Source organism: Trichechus manatus, unplaced genomic scaffold (genome assembly GCF_000243295.1).
Source record: "Trichechus manatus latirostris isolate Lorelei unplaced genomic scaffold, TriManLat1.0 scaffold00085, whole genome shotgun sequence".
NCBI classification, from domain to species: Eukaryota; Metazoa; Chordata; class Mammalia; order Sirenia; family Trichechidae; genus Trichechus; species Trichechus manatus.
The window spans coordinates 3,205,024-3,227,631 of record NW_004444021.1 but is presented as its reverse complement, the minus strand read 5'-3'; the positions used below and the strand labels follow the sequence as shown (position 1 = coordinate 3,227,631).

The 22,608-nt window shown below is 36.7% G+C and overlaps 1 protein-coding gene across 1 annotated transcript in view; it reads left to right on the top strand.

The window, feature by feature from the left end:
- Positions 1-22,608, top strand: part of CACNA2D1 (calcium voltage-gated channel auxiliary subunit alpha2delta 1) — a 537,607-nt gene that overhangs the window by 309,536 nt on the left and 205,463 nt on the right. The window lies entirely within an intron of this gene.

Genomic DNA, 22,608 nt, shown 5'->3' with positions numbered 1-22,608 from the left:
CAACTTACAATCACCATTATGGTGGGCAATGTGATTAAAGTGAGAATGAAAGTATTAAACCTCTTAAAAGTTAATTTGCTTGACTGTATCTAGAAGTAATCTTTCTCCTGTAGCCTACTTTTAGAAGATGCTGGCTGATATTAGCTTCTGTATGTATCTTTTTAATGAACTTGCTTTGTATTCCAAGAGCCATTCTACTAGTGATTAATTATACAAATAACAAAAGTTCTCCTGTACCAAGTACTGTGAGTCTATCATCCATCCACCTATCTGTCTGTCTGTCTATCTGTCTGTCTGTCATTCTGTCAATCTAGCTAGCTAGCTATAACAATGACACAATCGTTATTTCTAATTGTTATAGAAAATAAATAATTTAACCAATAAGTGTTAGGAGTTCTCAGCAGATTGTGGTCACTAAGTGGGAGAATTTTTAAACAAATGCTATTCTTAATTTTCTCCTAGATTACCTCACAATTTATTTAGAATTTATGAGCAGATTATGTGACATCAAAAGAGACTGAAAGGGAAACAAATTAGGTCACTTTACAGCCCTCTGAACTCATTTCCCTGAGTGCTGTGAATATACAGTTTGCACATTGGGAATTGATATTTTCCGTATGTTACCATGTCAGCCATACATGAAGTCTTACAATAGTTCTTCCTTTTGCAATACCTTGAGGAGATGGAACATTGAGATTGTGGCCATTTTATGCTTGGAGAATAGACCTGATCGAAGATTTCTTAATCTTCAGAGTCAAAATGTGCGGAAACAAGATACATTTTTCCCGTTTTATATTTTTTTTCCGTATATATTGCAAAGTTAAACAAATACCTCAATTCCAGACTGCAAATCAAATTTAAATTTGTAGAGGGAAATTAGAAATTGTCCACATAAAATCTCTGCTTATTTTGTGAGAGCACAGAAAACAACTGCAAATTTTATCGATATTTTAACCAAACATTTAAAATATTTAACTTGAAGTTGAGTGCTATCCTTTTCATCTTCTAAGATATTTAACTATTTTCATCAGTGCGACGGTTCTTTAATGCCACACTTTAATAATTTAACACCAAGAGGATCTAGAAGGCAGAAATAATTTCCTAAAAGGAACATTAACATTTCAAAAAGAAATATAATATTCTGGTTCTTCCCTCAAGTATAAGTAGGCAAGTTTCATTAATATTTCTTAGGCAAAATGTTGATTAACATTCCCTGTTGTGTAATGTAGAGAAATCTCATGCACGACAAGAACAAAAGGCAAAGCACTAAAATGCTGGCAACAAGAAAGGGCTCATGTAATTCACACTCTCCCTCAGTTCCATTCAATTCCCAGTTGAATATACAATTGAAGGAACAAAGGGCATACACTCTAAATGGATTAAGATTTATGCAGTCATGAGTTTACAAGTTCAAACCAATATCTGTAAATAAGCTATGTCTACCAGCTGCTTTTCAGGTCTGCATGCAACTTATGGGTGTTAAAGGTGACATGAAATTTTGACGGACAAATTATTAAGGGCAGATGGTAGAAGAAAAAAAACTTGGCAAACTAATTGTTCTGCATGAAATAATTGCTATTATTCCTACTGAACAGATCTTTTCCAATTGCATTTGAAATCTCATTTGATTGCATCGCAATGGTTGGTTAACTAAAGCAATTTTGTTTCCAGCTAAGCCTGCAATATTAATTGTACTTACACATGTATAAACATTAGGTGTGCCTAATTTGTAGTTTAATAAGTAGGATCTTTATGTGTGGCTTGTTAGCATCAGCTTGTTGCTCTGCAGGCTAAATACAGATGTCTAAAAATTGGCCAGTAAAGAAAATATTTGAAAAACCCTTTTTAGCTGCAGCTTCATAGAGAAAATAAATTAAAAGGGGGAAATTTTTATGGTAAGGTACAATATTATTGAGTGTCAATCAAGTTAATTTAACTTTCTAGTAATAAGCTTTAACTTTATAATTAAAAAAAAGTCTTAGCTCAACTCCTAGTTTGAAATGTTGTTTTAAAAATTGAAATATTGATAAATTTTGTTTTTATATGAGTAAAATTAATATTCATGTGTATTAAGTACTTAATTATTTCATCTATCCTTATTCATTTCATGGAATTGCATCACTTCTGTTGATTACAGTGCAAACAATTGTGAATACGTGAATTGTGAAAACATACTGTATTTATTTTGATTACAATGTATAAACACATGTTCTATTTTAAACTATAATTTCACGTATATTTGAAATAGCTGATTTTTGAGGGGACAAGAAGAGAGTGTGGTGGCAGTGTGTCTTAAGGAATAAATGAGTTAATTCAATAGATCATTCAGATGATTTTAGGCTCTGACAGAATTTGGTCTTTCTTAGTTTTCACATTTGGTTGAACTGCCTTTTTGGAATCAAGAACTTGCATATTTTAGTATGTTTTTGCAACATGTCTACTACGTAGAGAAACAATTTTTTCTACTGCTTTTTATTAAGTATATTAACAATCTGTCCTCATTATCATGATAGAGTAAAAGGAGCCACAGTGTAAAATTGATGTAGCCAAAAATGTTGGGAACCAATGAACAAAAAAGATTGGGGCAAGTTTATGGTGCCTCACTCCTTTTGTTCATGTGTGCCTGCTGAGTGTTTGTGGTGAGGGTGTTGTAACACACCAGAGTGGAAGAACTAGCCACGAGCCTTCAATTTTTAGTTATCCTCGATGGTAACCTCTCTTTTGTCTTTTATAATGAAAGGAAGAAGCAAAATGTTTATCCATTAATTACTTAGTCAAAAGCATTTGTTTCATTTTGAATGATTTTTAGTATTTGTTACTTATCTTCCTTATCTCACTTTCTATTAATTTTATTAAAGCCACAATCATATGATAGTACAATAGAACCCCCTGTAGTAAGACACTATGATAATATGTCCTGGTATAATTCAACTTTAGGTAGAAAGGGGGCTGGATACATTTTTTTCTTTCTTTTTTCTCCCAAGGAGGGGAGGTTGGAAAGGAGGATTATGCTAGGTGGAGAAATAGCAGGCATTCCCGATTTCGGAAGTGGGGAAGTGGATGGTAGGCCTCTATATTTTTTCAGAACCAATATCCTCATCCAGTATCGAAGACTGAGCTGATGGAAACAGTGCAAAATTATTGAGAGATTCCTGGAATTGCTGCCCGTGTTGTAAAAATCTAGCCATGCAAAGCACCCGGAATCATCCCTACTGATATTTAGAGTTGCTTACTGCCACCAAGTGGTGCCAGACTGCAGCAGTCACTAGATGGTTTTGAACTCAGTGATTTCACTGACCTCTCCATAACTGGAGCTGCATTTTATTAAAAAATTTGAATACCGTTATTTGCATTAAAATGAAGATTTACTATATTAATTTCTCAACTACAAAACAAAAAGGTGAAGAAAAATGTATGAGTATTATGAATTGCTGTGATTTACATGTAATACATAGTTTATTCAGATTTGTTCCCTAAACTTCCATCCATTTCACTTTCTTGTTTAAAAATCTTTAGTGAGTCTCCAGTTAGCATAAATGGCACACTAGCACCTTCATGATGTAGCCCATCTTAACCTTTCCTAAATATTCTGTTTGCAGCATCTCCTGTGCAACTCTTTCCATTCTTCTGAGCCTAAGACTGAATAAACTAATTAAAGTTTCCTTCATCACCAGACCTTTTGATAATTTCTCCCTAGAAGTCTCTCCCCTATCTCCTCAATTTCCCTTGACTTTGACCAACCAGTCTTGGATTCGTTACCCATTTATATGCTCCTCTAATACCTAGTATATATTCCCAGAGAAGTACTCACTGTATAATCTTCCTTTTTCCAATTTTTTGCTGCTAAAATGTAAACTTTCTGGGGAGAATATCTATCACTAATTTATTAATAAGAAAACCATAGTTTAGTACAATGCCTGACAGATAGTGGCTGAAATGTAATTTTTCATTAAAAAAATAATTTAATATTGGACTATCTATCTTTATTACAAAAATATTGTCATTATTGCTGAAGAGATAACAAATATTTGTTTGGACTGTACTTTTTATATGTCTGAATATATTTGTAACCATACAATGACAGGAGGAGCCCTGATGGTGCGGTGGTTAAGCGCTTGGCTGCTAACCAAAAGGTCAGTGGTTCGAACCCACCAGCCACTCTGCAAAAGAAAGATCTGGCAGTCTTCTTCTGTAAAGATTTACAGCCCTGGTAGGGTTGCTACGGAATCAACTCAACTGCAGTGGGTTTGGTTTATACCATGACATAGTTACAGAGCACTGATTTGGAGTTTTGCAAACCCACATAAAATTTTGACTCAGCAACTACTTTCCTCTACAACTTTGAAAAAAAATCAGATTTTTTGAATATCAATTTCTTTATCCAAAAACTTCACAAACCTTGTTAGCTCCATCAGGTGCTCAATAATTGTCTCTCTGTGCCCCCGTGAGTACTAGGTCTCTATCAAGGAAAATATTTCTAGGAACCTTAGCGTTTGTCTCAGATGTCCACAAGTGAGTCTACACAAGTCCCTTGATGGACGTTTGCTTAGCCCAGTAAGCATCTAACTGCCAGTTCTTCTCACAGTTTTGCTATATTTATCATCATTGCCCCCAGTGGAAGGATACTGCTCTGCTCAGGTTGCTGTCACCTAATGCAATTCAAACTGCAAAGCCCTTGAGTTGGAATCACAGTATGTTCTATGCAAAAATGGATGAATAACCCTATCCCCAATCCTAGAGGTTTTCAATCACTTGGGCCCTGAAACTAGTTCTCATATTCTCTGTGTCACAAAATTCCTTAAGACAACAGCTTATTGACCACGTATTTAACCCTTCTCTATATGAGAGCAGAAACACCTCTCTTTGTAAGTCTTCAAAGAGACTTACTTTCTACCTTTTCCTCATTTCCTCAATGTCCCCATGAACTCTTTTCATTTGTCCTTCTTTGGGAAACAATCAGTTGATCTCCAGCAAAGGAATGCATGAAAACAGATTTCTGAGACTATGTCAACTCTAAACAAATATTGCCATAGTTCCGGTTGAGCTTGGCAGACACTTATGCTACATACATTCATACATTCAGAAAGCTGTAGTGAAATTAAATAATGTAAGTTGTGTAAATATGCCTAGCACTTTGGCAGGCCTTCAAAGATGATAACTTTAATATAGGAGACACTATCTCTTTCTAGATTTATTTCATTCAAGAAACTGGCATATTGCTTTTTAATGATTACGTGCAACAGGTTATACCTTCTCAAGAAGGAACATATATATTGCACATAATAGGCACTCAGTGAATGGTTGTTGAAATGACTTACATTCCATTTAACATACCCTTAATTTACATATTAAGACTGCATTCATTTAGAATGACTCCATTTGGAAATGCAAGTACTCAGAATGAGGGTACTTTAATTATTTTGTTGTTGTTGTTAATGTTTGTTTTATGTTTTTATGAAGTACTGCTTCACTCAATGCCCAAAACAGCTCTGTTCTACCTTTCTAGACTAAACAATAGTTGTATCTGAATATATCATTTTTGTGAGGCCAGAGACTAATAAATATGTTCATTTATTGTAGATCTTTGCATACTGAGCTTGGGGCAATAACTGTATTCCTGGAGATTATTTTTGGTTGAGAATAACAGATGCTGGAACAATTTCAATTTATTGGAGTTGGAGATATGTTAATGGGTTTGCTAATATTGTTATGGGAAGCAGGAAATGTTCCAGGAGTTGAAGACATGCCCTAGGGAGCTTTCTTCCTACAGGGTTACACTATGTTGAAACTGAGCTTTAAAATAAAGAAGCAAAGTATGAGAAGCAGGGCAATTAATGTAGGTCATAGAGTTCAGTCACCAGTTGAATATGTCTGACATCAGGGACTGCCCAGGAGAGCTGACCCTGTGGACTTAGTTGGAGACTAGTTTCAATGCAAAGATATGTGGCCAGAATAAAGGACAACTCCTAAAAAGGATCTCGATGATGTTAAGTGTAATATTGACACCAGAAGCATAGTCAAAAAGGACATCTCTCTCTAAGTATCCACAGGAAATTTTGAGAGGTCTCTAATTGAAACTTAGAAGTTAGAAAAAAAAAAAAAAAAAGGCTGGGAAATCTGGAGTTTATTCATCTAAAAGTTTAAATAAGTATGTAATGGAACTTTAGTACTGGGTTTGATTACATATGAGAAAAATGCTATAGCAATTTAGGAGAATGACCAACCCTCTCTAGCTGTGCAAGATTGCCTACTTTTTATATAGCTCATGCATTTTGTCTATATTACCCTGCCATCCTCTAATCTCCCAAACCAGCCTATCAGTGGATTTACTTGCTATTCCCTCTCTCTAATTAGTCAACATTTTTTTTCCTTTTATTTTTCTAACATACAAATAGGCTCCATATCATCTATCATCAAAACAAAACAAAATAAAACAAAAAGCCAAATCTATTGCTCCTTTTGGCTTTGCCACATTTCTTTGCTCTCCTAAATTGCTAAACTCAAAGGAGGTGTTGATTTACACCATCCCTCCATCTTTACCTTCACTTACTGGTCACTCCTACTTCAATCTGACTTCAAATTTCACCTCTGGTGAGGCTGTTCTTTGTAGTTTACAACTACCTACATGCCACCAAATCTAATGGACATTTTCCATTTATTTTCATACTTGGCCTTTTTATATAATTTTAACACATCACTTTCTATTTCCTTTTCTTCAAACGCTTTCTTTTCTTGGTTTTCATTTTTTCGGTTTTACTCATTTCTTGGTATCCATTTCTCTTCCTTCTCCTTTCTGGTACTTTTTTCTTTACAGTAGCTCTAATGTTGGCAAACTTTAGGACTTAATCTTAGCCTTCTCCTTTTTAATGACCACACTTTCAGTTAGGACACCCCATCCATTTCATTGAGTCTAAATATAGTTTATATCTGATAATTTAGTCTCAGACAATGAATGAGGAAGACCGAAGAAGATTGATGTGTTTGAGTTATGGTGTTGGTGAAGAATACTGAATATACCAAGAACAAACAAATTTATCTTGCAAGTACAGACAAAGTATATCTTAGAAGCAAGAATGGCAAGATTTCACCTCATGTACTTTGGACATGATATTAGGAGGCACTTGGTAAAGTAGAGGGTCAGAAAAAGAGGAAGACCCTCAACAAGATGGATTGACACAGTAGATGCAACAATGTGCTCAAGCGTAACAACGATTGTGAGGATAGTGTAGGACTGGGCAGCGTTTCGTTCTGTTGTACACAGGGTCGCTATGAGTCAGAACCGACTCGACGGCACTTAACAACAACAGTTCTACCTAAACTTCTTGTGAGCTATAGGCACATTTGTCCAATTGCCCACTTGCTGTTTCCACTTAACTGTCTCACAAATATGCCAAGCTTATCATGCTTAGGTGAATTTTGTTTCCACTGCTTGTCTTTCCCAGTACCCTGTTCATTTATTAATTATCCCCATCACCAATGATATCACCATCTCCCCAGTTATTATATCTAAAACTGAGGAGTAATCCTTAGTTCCTCTCTCTGCCATAACGCCACATAACCCCCCCAAAACCCAAACCAATTGCCTTAGAATCGGTTCCAACTCATAGCAAACCTATAGGACAGAGTAGAACTGCCCCATAAAGTTTCCACGGCTGTAAATCTTTATGGAAACAGACTGCCACATCTTTCTCCCACGAAACAGCTGGTGAGTTTGAACCACTGACCTTTCGGTTTGTAGCCCAGCCTTTAACCACTGTGCTACCAGGACCCCTATAATACCATATAAAAAACCAAACCCATTGCCATAGAGTCAATTCCAGCTCATAGTGACCCTACAGAACAGAGTAGAACTGCCCCATAGGGTTTCCAAGGAGCATCTGGTGGATTCAAACTGCTGACCTTTTGGTTAACAGCTGTAGTTCTTAACCACTATGCCACCAGGTTTTCCATAATACCATATATGATCATGTAATTCATTCACAAATTCTGTCAGTTACAACTCCACAATTTATTATGCAGTCATTCATTTCTCTTCATCTTCACTACCACCATCTTTGTTCAAGTTACTCACATCCAGCATGGATAATGATCTTTTTTGTTGTTGTTTTGTGCTTTAGGTAAAGGTTTGTAGAGGAGATTAGCTTCCCGTTCAATGGTTTATATACGAGTTGTTTTGTGACATTGATTGCAATCTCTGCAATGTATCAGCACTCTCCCCATTACCACCCTGAGTTCCTATTTCCATTTGTCTGGTTTTCCTGTCTTCTCATCTTAGCTTTGGGGAAGATGTTGATCTCCTATAGATGATCGTTCTAAGGAGCAATTTCCACAAGGGTGTTACTGTTTATTTTATAGGCCTTTCTATTATTTGGCTGAAATGTGATCTCTGGGAATGGCTTCAGTTCCAAGTTATAAGGGTGTCTAAGAGTCAGTCTTGCGGGTTCCTCCAGTCTCTCTAGGATTAGTAAATCTGGTCTTTTTATGAATTTGTATTTTGTTCTACATTTTTTTCCCACTCTAACCAGGACCTTCTACTGTGATCCTGGTCAGAGCTGTTGGTAGTGGTAGCCAGGCACCATCTAGTTTTGGTCCCAGGCTAGTGGAGGCTGTGGTTCCTGTGGTCCTTTAGTACCTAGGACTAATCGTTTCTCTGAGTTTTTGGTTTCCTTCAGTCCTTTGCTCCAGATGGAAAGAGACCAATGGTTGTATCATAGATGGCCACTCGCAAGCTTTTTAGACCCCAGATGCTACTCACCAAAGTAGGATGTAGAACATTGTCTTTATGAACTACATTATGCCAATTGACCTAGATGTCCCCCAAGACTATAGTCTTTAGCCTTCTAGTTTATTAACTCAGTCCCATGAGGTTTTGGTAATGTCTAGGATGTCTGCTTGACTGTGCCCCCTGTGTGCTGTATTATGTACATGAATACACACGCAGAACATAAAAATATATATGTAGAAATATCCACAGCCAAACCTATGTGTATGGATGTACTCCCACATGCCCTCCCATACCTATGCAGCATACGTATCTACCTATGTATCCACTCATACATTATTGTTTGTTATTAGTGTTGTTGCATCATTGTATATGTGGTAGTATTTACCACGATTGCCTTTTATTCTTGCATACCTGTCAGTGTCTTCCCTTGCGTTGGTCATGTTGTGCTGACTTCCCTCATAATTGTGTATTGCCTTTCCCTTCACCAAAGTTAACGTGTCTACTCTATAGTTAGTGATTTTCCCTCCCTCTTCCTTCCATCCCTGGTAGCCATAAAAAAATGTTTATTTCTGTGCATAAACATTTTCTTGACTATTTATAATCGTGGTCTCATACAATATTTGTCCTTTTGTGATTAACTTATTTCACTCAGCGTAACATCCTCCAGATTCATCGATGTTGTGAGATGTTTTGCGGATTCATCTATATTCTTTATCATTGCATAGTATTCCATTGTGTATATGTACTACAGTTTGTTTATCCATTCATCCATTGATGGGCACTTAGGTTTCCATCTTTTTGCCATTGTGAATATGCTGCAATGAACGTGAGTGTGCATATGTCTATTCTTGTCACAGTTCTTATTTCTCTAGGATATATAGGTAAGAGTGGGATTGCTGGATCATATTATTTTATTGCTCATGTCACTGAGCATTCCAAGAAGACAAAGACCTTTCTCTCATCCTAGTGCCTAGCACAGTGCTATTACAGTACATGAGCACTAAGTACTTTTTTGAATGACTACTGGTCTTCTGATTCCCTGGTAGAGGCAGTATGAAGTTACCAAAGCTGTGGTGAAGTGGTCAGAGTCTCCTCCCCTCAGGGAAGAAGTTACAGTCAGGAGCCAGGCAAATTACATAAATGAATGAAGTGGACAGTGTTAGAAAATGGATGCTCTGTCAGTCATACTGACACCCTACAGAGGGACTTTCAATGTCTTGACTCCACCCCCATAGGAACACACTCAGAACTTTATGGGAGGGCATGTGTCTTACTCTTCCTCTTTTACTTTAGGATTTTATGTCTTTGGCTGGCTCTCCATTTTTCCTCTTCCCCCCAAAATATCTATGCATAGGTCCCTGAATCTTTGAATAAACTGACAATCTGATGGAAGTTAAAGGGAGAAAACCCCAGATAGTTTAAAGCTTTCATTTGAGTAATCTTAGGTATTCTGTAAGACTTATAATAAAGATGATTAAGCTATGGCCTTTCTTGTTAACAATGTGATGATTGCTATTTTCCTTTTGTACTTGCATTTATTGCCTTCTGTGTCTCTTGCATAAAATTTATTAGGAAAATAGAAACTGTGGGTAGTAATAGAATTAACTGCATTTTCAAAGTCAAAATAGGAAGTGTCCAACATAAGTGTTCCTGAAATTATATCTACTTACTCTCTAGGTACCTGCTAGATATTATAAATTTCACTTTTAAACACATTTTGAGATTAGAAAATATGACTATAGAAAAGAAAATACATTGTACACAAGTGCAAATATATAGAGAGCGGAAAGTAAATGCTCTGATATTTAAGCAGATATCCTAAAATTACTCTTTGTACACAAGAGGTATTGATTATATTAGACAAAGTATAGCATGTTCCTGATGCCACTTCTTTTAATAGGACATTTTATTATCTAATATTAAGTCTAAAGTTTTTTTGAGCCACAGAATAAGTCAAGGGAGCATTATTTTTAGAAGTGGCATACTGTAATAAGTAGGGTACCAGCTGAGATGCCTGAGTTTATTTATTTCCCATGGTGTGACTTTTAGCCAATTATTTCATCTCTGAGCCACAGTTTCATCCTCAATAAAATGGGGATAATATTGGTACCAGTTGCACAGAGTTGTTTTGATACGTAATTGAGGTTCTCCATGGGAGCCCTCATGCAGGTCTTTGACAAGTAAAATCAAGGTTTAAATAAAGAAAATATGAGTAATACCACATTATTTAGAAACTGATGACATTCAGTGTTGACTAACCAAATACAAACAGAATGTCATTAGCAACTAAAATTAGATTTTTTTTTTAACCTGGCTTATATTTCTCCTGTTTGCTTTCTAGTGAAAACTTTAAGATGTACAGCACCCTGCCATCATCAAACACTTTCACATATACATAATCAATGCACTTCATTGAGATTAATTATGTTTGCAAATGTACTGTTTCACTTTTGAAACATATTATTAAAGATTTCCAAAACGGATGGTTCTGAAACATTAAGTAATGAAGGCAGTACGGGATCTAAATAGCCATTTTGATAAATAGTACTCTTGCTTTGTGCAGAAAATATTTTTAGCACAGCTATTTTAAGCCCCTGAAATGTCCTGAAAACGTTTCTGCACTCATAGTATTTGTGTAAATGTTGGAATCCCATTACTTTAGAACTCAAAATTGGTGAAACCCAATAAATTTTACATTTCCGCACTTTTGTTTGAAAATCTGAGGTATTTTTATGTTCCAAGGATTTTTCATGTTGAAATAAAAGGTATTAGTTACACCCAGGAGAAAACAGATTGCAGAATCCAAGTTGTAATAAATCTAAAATACATGTTTGATGTTTATACTGATAAATCCCTTCTTCATAATCCTTGTGCTGACTGAAATGACTAAATCATAGATTCAAGATGTCTTATGCCTATTCCTTTGGTGGGAAGGGAAATGAAACTACCTGACAGTGAATATTGATGTTTCTGTTATTTTAATAACATAGATGTTAATCCTGAGGCTTCTCAGAAGTTACTCTATATTTTCAGAGTCTTACCTGGAATTCCAGTTCATAAAGTTATCTTGTTAATTTAATAACTTAAATTTTAATCCCCAAAGTGTCTTCTATTTCACAGGCCTTTATTCTAAGTTCTGGTTCATAATTAGTTATCCTTGTTTGTGGTGGCAAGGGGGAATGGTGAACATAGATATTAATCCACAAATAAATAAAATTACATTGTATGCCATTTTCATCAAACTCTTTGTTTTCATATTTGAATACCCATCAAATAAGCACCAAGATAATAGTGTGGAACTTTAGAAAATCAAATTCTTTAGTTAGTTAGAAAAGGGACTTTGTATGGCTTACTCACTGTTGTTTCTTTTCTCATACTCTCAAAATGTCAAGGCTATTTCACTGATGATTATAAATTGTCTTGGGCCATGCTATGTGACATCACAGATAAAAACAGCAATGACAAGAAAAGCCAAGGTCTGTCTACAGAAGCACTGCTTGGCCATGTTGAAAGCTTTATGAATTTAGAATGAAGAAAGGCAATTGTACTATAACTCATAGCTGTGCCTTGAAAGTGCCAAGGAGTCGTATCTATCAATAGCTTTTGAAGTCCTCCAGGAGATGTTAAAGTCAAGGCTACATTTGAACAAATTACATTCACCAAAAATACTTTGATTTTAAAGGGAAGCAAACATCTATTGTGTGGTCTGATAAAAAACAAACCAAACCTGTAGCCGTTGTCAATTCTGACTCATAGCGACCCTATAGGACAGAGTAGAACTGCCCCGTAGGGTTTCCAAGGCTCTAAGTCTTTATGGAAGCAAACTGCCACATCTTTCTCCTGCAGAGCGGGCTGATGGGTTTGAACCACAGACCTTTCGGTTAGCAGCCAAGCACTTAAACCACTGCACTACCAGGGCTCATTGTGGTTTGACAGGAAGTCTGTTTAATTATGTTAATGCTAGTTGATTTGGCAAGGTGGAAACTATAAAATTTAAGCAACATTCACATTACATTCTAATAAGTTTAGAAATAGAGCCTGTATTAGTTTCCTAGGGCTACTGTAACCAAATCAGTGCAAACTGGGTGGCTTATAATAGCAAAGATTTATGTTCTCACTGTTCTGGAGGCTGAGAGTTCAAGATTTGGGTGTCGGCCCTGTTGAGTTCTTCTGAGGCTTTGAGAAGTAGTTTGTGCTATGCCTCCCTTTAGCCTCTGGTCGCTCCAGGTGTTCTTTGACTTGCAGCTGCAGTGTCACATGGTGTCCGTCCTTGGTCTCCCTGGCTTTGTGTATCTTCTCCTTTTTTTATAAGGAAGCCAGTCTTATAGGATTAGGACCTATCTTGCTCCAGTATGACCTCATGTTAACTGATTACACCTTCAGAGACCTTATTTCCAAACAGGGTCACATCACAGGTTTAGGGGCTAGGACTTCAACATATCTTTTGAGAGGTTACAATTCAATACGTAACAGAGCCTTTTGAGGGAAAATCCAAGTATGTTTAACTAGGGCTTCGAATATGTTCCTTCAGGTTTGCATTTCCACCCCAGATATACTGAATCAGAATCTACATTTCAACAAGATCTCCAGGTGATTCTTATGTATAACTTCCCAGAAACGTGTTAGAAATGCAAATTCTCAGCAGGGAACTTGTTAGAAATGACAGTTCTCAGCAGAGGGTCAAACTGGGACTGCTTCAAAGACCTGCATTTAACTCATGAAAAGGCAAAGTCTACATAACTTTCCATTTCCAATCCCCCTTTCCATCCCACTCCAAAAAGAAGAAACAAAATGGGAAAAATGTAATAATTTTGTTATTACCTATTACTTTATAATGTGCATATTAATCTCTCCTCTTTGGGGAGAATATTGGAACTTACATTTATTGTTATACTAAAACTAATTGTTATTTCTCTATTATTTATATACTTTTTAAGAGTTCCAGTTAATCCAAATGGAGAAGATACAATTTTCTTAAACAAACAACAAAAAAAGGAATGTAGAGGGAATGTTGAGTGAGGAGAGTTTATTACACAAAAGAAGAGAACTGATTTCTGAGTTGCTTGTAGATTGATTTCACCAACTTCTCCCTTGGAAAAGACTAATCTATAGCAGTCCTTTAACTTACACTGCTTTCAAGCTTCCCTGGACCTTTGTTTGTGGCTAGACAGTTAGGATACAAAGGTTTCCTGCTGAGTGAGATACCTGGTACTAAAAGTAAATAGAAACTAAAAAGAAAGAGAAGTTAACAAAATAAGTAATTAAACAGGCAACATTGGCACTCACTGTAGCTAAATTTAAAAGCAAGATTTTCTGAATTAAAGTAAAAATGTGGGCAGTGAAGTTGGCTGCATAGTGTACCAACATATTTTTGTAAGATTATTTAAAAAATCATGTCATTAGGTATGATGTAATTGCATTTTGGTGTGCTATTGATACTTTAACTTATACATAAGCATCAAGTCCTTAATGATATGAAGATTCATCTGTTGTTCTAAACCTGCATTTTTTTTAGTAAATTGAGTGTTATAAGAATTTAATGAAAGGGTAAATATAATGCCAAGTGGTATTAATGTATGAATATTGACAGTATCTATAAGAATATGGAAGCACTACCCTGGTGGCATAGTGGTTAAGAGTTACAGCTGCTAACCAAAAGGTTGGCAGTTTGAATTCACCAAGTGCTTCTTGGAAACCTTATGAGGTGGTTCTACTTTGTCCTATAGGGTTGCTATGCGTTGGAATCAACTTGACGGCAACAAGTTTGGTTTTTTAATAAGAATATAAACAACGCTGAATAGATTTATATACAAATGTAGTCATGTTTTGCTGACTACTTGACTGTTCTCCCCAACTTTCAGCTGTCTGTTTTGACTGCTGTCTAGTGAAATACACTGGTTGGTTATACTCTTGTGTTTATGCTGGTGGAATAGTATTTCCTTTGCACTTTCCACCCTTTGATTGTCATTTTTCTCTTTCTATTATGGGCATTATACTCGGACTCGATGGCAGTAATTAAGCAGGAAGAGTTGAGGAAGCATAGTGGCCCTTTAGAGAAAGTTCTAGCTTTGATGAGTCGATTTCCTTCTGCTAATGGCAAGAAATACCACATCAGAAGCTTACCATAAAGGGACATTTTTATACAGAATTTGAGTGGAAAGGTTTAGGATTTAATATTCCTATACTAGAAGGAGCCCCGGTGGCATAACAGTTAAGTCCTTGGCTGCTAACCAAAGAACACCTTGAACCCAACTAGCAGCTCCATGCTGGAGCCCTGGTGGCTCAGTGGTTAGGAGCTCGCCTGCTAACCGAGAGGTCGGCAGTTTGAATCCACCAAGCCGCTTCTTGGATACCCTATGGTGCAGTTCTACTCTATTCTACAAGGTCGCTATGAGTTGGAATCGACTCGACGGCAGTGGGTTTGGTTTCTTTTTGGTTTTAGCAGATCCACAGGAGAAAGACCTGGTGATCTTCTCCCAGAAGGATTACAGCCCAAAAAACCCTATGGGACAGTTCTTCTCTGTCATATGGAGAATCGCTATGAGTCAATATTGACTCGACGACATGCAGCAACAACAGTAAATTCCCATACTAAGGATCCTTCTTTTGTTTATCAGTATTTATACTTAATACACACAATTCAATAATATGCATTATATTATATTATACTATGTTTACATCAGCCAATGGAAGAGGAAGTCAGTTTGCTCTAGAGAAAAATATCTGAGACTTGGTGTTAGACATACCTGGTTTAGATTTCCATTTGCAACTTACTAAGTCACTTTGAGAATTTGGCTTACTCCCTGGACCTCAATTTCCTCATCTATAAATTGTAATAATATAAAGCAAAAACAAAAACTGTTGCAGTCTAGTCAGTTCCGATTCATGATGATCCATGTGTTACAGAATACAACTGTGCTCCATAGGACTTTCTTGGCTGTAATATTTATGGAAGTAGTTTGCCAGACCTTTTTTCTGTGGAGCTGCTAGGTGGGTTTGAACTGCTAACCTTTAGGTCAGCAGCCGATCACAAACCACTTGAGACACTTAGGCTCCTCAGTAATAATTTAAAAAAATGGACACCACATTATTATCATAATTATTGTTTATGCCATGTTTCACTATTATAGGATCTCTATATGTATAACATAATTTTTTTATTAATTTACAAAACACCTTTTTTCAAATTACAATACCTTAAAACTTTTAACTACAGTTTTCCTTGATGTCTATATGGCCACTTATTGATTTTTACTTGCTCTGTTATCCCCTATGTGTCTATCAGTTTGTTGTACTGTGGGGGGCTTGCATGTTGCTGTGATGCTGGAAGCTATGCCACTGGTATTCAGATACCAGCAGGGTCAGCAAGGTGGACAGGTTTCAGCTGAGCTTCCAGACTAAGACAGACTAGGAAGAAGGAGCTGGAAGTCTACTTCTGAAAAGAATTAGCCAGTGAAAACTTTATGAATAGCAGTGGAACATTGTCTGATATAGTGCCAGAAGATGAGCCCCCCAGTTTGGAAGGCACTCAAAAGACAACTGGGGAAGAGCTGCCTCCTCAAAGTAGAGATGACCTTAATGACGTGGATGGAGTCAAGCTTTTGGGACCTTCATTTGCTGATGTGGCACGACTCAAAATGAGCATAAATTGCTTCAAACATCCATTAATAATTGGAACATAGAATGTACAAAGTTTGAATCTAGGAAATTTGAAAATCGTCAAAAATGAAATGGAATGCATAAATATCAACATCATAGGCATTAGTGAGCTGAAAGGGACTGGTATTGGCCATTTTCAATTGGACAATCATGTGGTCTACTCTGCCGGGAATGACAACTTGAAGAGGAATGGCATTGCAATCATAGTCAAAAAGAACATTTTAGGATGTGTCTGAAGTACAACACTGTCGGTGACAAGATAATATCATTACGCCTACAAAGAAAGCCAGTTATTATTCAAATTTACGCACCAGCCACTGAGGCCAAAGATGAAGAAATTGAAGATTTTTACCAGCTTCTGCAGTCTGAAATTGATTGAACACGCAATCAAGATGCATTGATAATTACTGGTGACTGGAATGCAAAAGTTGGAAACAAAGAAGAAGGATCAGTAGTTGGAAGATGTGGCCCTGGTGATAGAAACGATGCCAGAGATTGCGTGATAGAATTTTTCAAGACCAATGACTTCTTCATCAAATACCTTTTTGCACCAATAAAATGGCGACTACACACATGGACCTCGCCCAATGGAATACACAGGAATCAAATTGACTACATCCGTGGAAAGAGACGATGGAAAAGATCAATATCATCAGTCAGAACAAGGCCAGGGGCTGGCTGAAAAACAGACCAAATGCTCACATGCAAGTTCAAGTTGAAACTGAAGAAAATTAGAACAAGTCCACAAGAACCAAAGTACGGCCTTGAGTATATCCTGCCTAAATTTAGAGACCATCTCAAGAATAGATTTGATGCATTGAACACTAATGACTGAAAACCAGACGAGTTGTGGAATGACATCAAGGGCATCATACATGAAGAAAGCAAGAGGTCTTTAAAAAGACAGGAAAGAAAGAAAAGACCAGAATGGATATCAAAAGAGGCTCTGAAACTTGCTCTTGAATGTCGAGTAGCTAAAGCAAAAGGAAGAAATGATGAGGTAAAAGAATTGAACAGATGATTTCAAAGGGCAGCTCAAAAAGACAAATTAAAGTATTATATTGACATGTGCAAAGAGATGGAGATAGAAAACCAAAAGGGAAGAACACGCTCAGCATTCCTCAAGCTGAAGAAAAAATGCAAGCTTCGATTTGCAATAGTGAAGGATTATATGGGGAAAATATTAAATGATGCATGAAGCATCAAAAGAAGATGTAAGAAATACACAAAGTCATTATACTAAACAGAATTGGTTGACGTTCAGCCATTTCAAGAGGTAGCATATGATCAGGAGCTGATAGTACTGAAGGAAGAAGTCCAAGCTGCACTGAAGACATTGGTGAAAAACAAGGCTCCAGGAATTGATGGAGTATCGATTTAGATGTTTCAACAAATGGATGCAGCACTGGAAGTGCATACTCATTTATGCCAAGGAATTTGGAAAACAGCTAGCTGACCAGCCAACTGGAAGAGATCCATATTTATACCTATTCCCAAGAAAGGTGATCCAGCGGAATGGGGAAATTATCAAACAATATGATTAATATCGCACACAAGTAAAATTTTGTTGAAGATCATTCAAAAGCGGCTGCAGCAGTATATCAACAGGGAACTGCCAGAAATTCAGGCTGGAGTCAGAAGAGGATGTGAATGAGGTATATCATTGCTGATGTCAGATGGATCCTGGCTGAAAGCAGAGAATACCAGAAAGATGTTTACCTGAGTTTGACTATGCAAAGGCATTCGACTGTGTGGATCATAACAAATTATGGATAACATTGTGAAGAATGGCAATTCCAGAACACTTAATTGTGCCCATGAGGAACCTGTACATAGATCAAGAGGCAGTTATTCAGACAGAACAAGGGGATACTGCGTGGTTTAAAGTCAAGAAAGGTGTGCATCAGGGTTGCATCATTTCACCATATCTGCATGCTGAGCAAACAATCTGAGAAACTGGACTATATGAAGAAGAACAGGGCATCAGGACTGGAGGAAGACTCATTAACAACCTGCAATATGCAGATTACACACCTTGCTTCCTGAAAATGAAGAGGACTTGAAGCACTTACTAATGAAGATCAAAGACTACAGCCTTCAGTATAGATTACACTACAACATAAAGAAAACAAAAATCATCACAACTGGACGAATAAACAACATCATGATAAATGCAGAAAAGACTGAAATTAAGGATTTCATTTTACTTGGATCCATAATCAATACCCACGGAAGCAGCAGTCAAGAAATCAAATGACACATTGCATTGGGAAAATCTGCTGCAAAAGACCTGTTTAAAGTGTTGAAAAGCAAAGATGCCACCTTGAGGACTAAGGTGCGTCTGACTGAAACCATGGTGTTTTCAGTCGCCTCATATGCATGCGAAAGCTGGACGATGAGTAAGGAAGACCAAAGAAGAATTGATGCCTTTGAATTGTGATGTTGGGGAAAAATATTGAGTATACCATGAACTGCCAAAAGAACGAACAAATCTGTCTTGGAAGAAGTACAAACAGATTGTTCCTTAGAAGCAAGGATGGCGAGACTACATCTTACATACTTTGGACATGTTGTCCGGAGACATCAGTCACTGGAGAGGAACATTGTGCTTGGTAAAGTAGAGGGTCAGTGAAAACGAGGAAGACCCTCAATGAAATGGATTGACACAGTGGCTGCAACAGTGGGCTCAAGCATAATAACGATTGTGAGGCTGGTGCAGGACTGGGCAGTGTTTCGTTCTGTTGTTCATAGGATCGCTATGAGTCGGAACCGACTCGATGGTACGTGACAAGAACAACATGGTCTGTTATACCCTTTTACATAATTTATCAGTTATAGATAGTACTCCAGATTCAAGAATCACTTAAGTGAAGAAGGGGAAACATGGTTAAGTGGGCAAGTTTCAATTGTGCAATTTGAGCAATTGTTCTAATTATAGAAATAGGAGTTTTGAGTCTTCAGTGACTCAACATTTTTATTTTATTAATCATATATAATTTATCATATAGTTTTTCCTAGTTAGCTTTGCTTTGTTTATAAATGACTAGTTTGCCTTAAACCCATTGCTGTGGAGTCAGTTCTGACTCACAGCGACTCTATAGGACAGAGTAGAACTGCCCCTATAGGGTTTCCAAGGAGCGACTGGTGGATTCGAACTGCCGAACTTTTGGTTAGCAGTGGTAGCTCTTAACCACTGCTCTTCTAGGGCTCCCTAAACCCACTGCCAGAGAGTTGATTCAGACTTATAGCAACCCTATAGGGTTTCCAGGGCTGTAAATCTGTACAGAAGCAGACTGCCACATCTTTCTCCTGCAGAGCCGCTGGTGGTTTCAAACCGCCAACATTTTGGTTAGTAGTCGATGGCTGTAACCGCTGCCCTACCAGGGCTCCTTCTGGCGCAGTGGTTAGGAGCTCAGCTGCTAACCAAAATGTTGGCAGTTTGAAACCACCAGTTACTCCATGGAAACCCTATGGGGAAATTTTACTCTGTTCTGTAGGGTCGCAATGAGTTGGAATCGACTTGATGGCAACGGGTTTTTTTTTTGTTTTTGGTTAGTTTGCCTTAAGTTTACAAATCCTAAGTGTCCAGAATTCTTATCTGAAATAGTTCTCAGCCCTATTCAGGCATTCCTGAGGAAACTAGACTCTTAGTCACTGCAACCAAATCATTTAGGGCAATAAAACTTCAAAATGGAAGAAAGTTACCAGGGTGTCATTTAAAATACTTACTTTGCAGGTTCTACTAATGTTTCAGCCTTTTCTGTACCTTTGACATTAGTGATGGCCTCTATCTGGGAAAGTTGTGCCAATTGACCTAATGTGCAAGTTTAGAAACCAAAAATCCTATTGCCATGGAGTCGACTATGACTCATGGCGATCCCATGTGTAGGATCTACAATCTACAGTTAGAATCTAAGCATGTAACTACTTGGCTGGACAGGTCAAGAAAATCAGCCTTGGTGATCAGTGAAATGGCAGACAGTAAAGCCATCTTTTCTCTTACGAGTTTTCTCAAAAATAATAATAATAATGCATTGCTGCTAAGATATCAAAACAACCATTTCTATGATATCTTAGTGTATTTCAAAAATAAAGACTAAACTAAATGAACAATGCTGTAAAGTTGGAAATACTGTTGAAGCATTGACTAAAGACTTATTTCAACTTTGCAAAACCAAGAGAAATACACTTTGGCCTTTCTAGGTGGTCAAGTTTTCTAAAGGTTGGAACATTTTGAATTTTGGCATTTCACCCTTCGAGATCTTTGTTCCAGAGGTAATTTCAAAGCTGGTGTTCAATATACAGTAACCCACTCCCTCGAAAATATCCTTGCAACCATATTTAATTCTGAAAATGTTAAAAATAATATAAAATATATAAATGGTATAATAAAGAAAAAAACCCAAAACCCATTGCTGTTGAGTTGACTCCTACTCATAGCAACCCCATAGTTCAGAGTAGAACTGCCACAGAGTTTCCAAGAAGTGGCTTGTGGATTCAAACTGCCAACCTTTTTGGTTAGCAGCTAAGCTCTCAACCACTGTGACACCAGGGCTCCATAAATGATATAGCCCTCCCTCCCCTCCCTCCCAAAAAAGTTACTGTTTGAGTTGATGCCAACCCATGGCAACCCTATATGTTACAGAGTAAAACTGCTCCATAGGACTTTTCTTGTTTATAATCTTTACAGAAGCAGATCACTAGGCCTTTCTTCTGTGACACATCTGGGTGGGTTCAAACTGCCTACCTTTAGGTTAGTAGTAAATTGCAAACCGTTTGTGCGACGCAGGGACCTAAATGATATAGCAGTAACCTATAAATTAGGATTACCAGGTTTAGTACATAAAAATAGAAGGTGCTCAGTGAAATTTGAATGTCAGATAAAGAACTTTTTTTAAATATAACTTTGGGACCTTTGGAGCCATGGTGATGCAGTGGTTAATAACTATGGCTGCTAACCAAAAGTTCAGCAGTTCAAATCCACCAACTGCTTCTTGGAAACCCTATGAGACAGTTCTACTCTGTCCTATAGGGTCCCTATGAGTCAGAATCGATTCAACAGCAACGGGTTTGGTTTGGTTTTGGGGATATTTACTAAAAAAATGTTTTTTATCTGTAATTCAAATTGAACTGGATATTCTATATTTTATCTAGCAACTATATAATTATATAGAGTATTTATAAAATATTAGTGTTTTCTAAAGCCCTTGCAAGAAAATTCTTAGCCTGAGCTTTCTTTGACTTTCCATATTTATTAAGATCTGCTTTTTTTTTTTTTTTGAGCCCTCTCTAAATATCTCAGCAACTTTTAAGTAATCCTAAATTAATTACATAACTTTGGTTATTGTATCATTTACTTCATGATCAGTGGAAAGTCCATTCTTTAAATTAATATCTATTATCTTTGATTAATCTTTTTTAGATTTGTCTTTTACTCTGTCTATATATAATTTGGAAAATTTACATTTAAAATGTAAAATTTAGATGACAATTTTATTTTATCTGCTTTCAGTTCACTTGTTCCTCTTGAGTGTCCCTAGATATGCTACATTTTTACTGAACAAACCATCCATGAGAGTGGCCAACAAATACAACATATTGGAGAAAGAAAAAAAGAAACACAGCCTTTTAATTTTGTAGAGCGGAAATTGTGTCTGTAAAGGTTAATTAGGTGCTAATACATTCTTTTCAGTCTTCCCACCTGGATATTGACTTTGAAATTGCTTGATTCTTTAAATGTAAAATATTTTTCATACTGAGTTTCGTATGTGCTAAGAAAGAAGTCAATATGATCAAAAGATGAGTATGTTGTTGTGTTCCTTTGTTTAGCAACACATCTGGAAGCATAGTTTAAAATGCGAGCAAGTTTATAATTGGCTTCGCTTCTTTGAAATATTTCTGCTTTCCACTGACATTACACTAGCCTCTTACGATCGAAATAATTTTTTTTAAGCAAGTCCTTTAGCTGATCAGTTAATCTTCCTTTTTTTTTTTTTGTTCTTTCAATTACTTGTTTAAAAGATATCTAAATTTCATTATTTATACCTAGGGAAGATAAAAGCCTTTTTTTTAAATTTTAAAAGGTTTTTATTTGGTGATTCAGCCTCTTCTTATTCTATTCTAAGTGCGTGATTATATATCTGAAACAAATATATTGTGTGTACTTAATAATGACTTTAACTACCATTGTATAAAACAGTCTTAAAATTTGAGTACTAGATAAT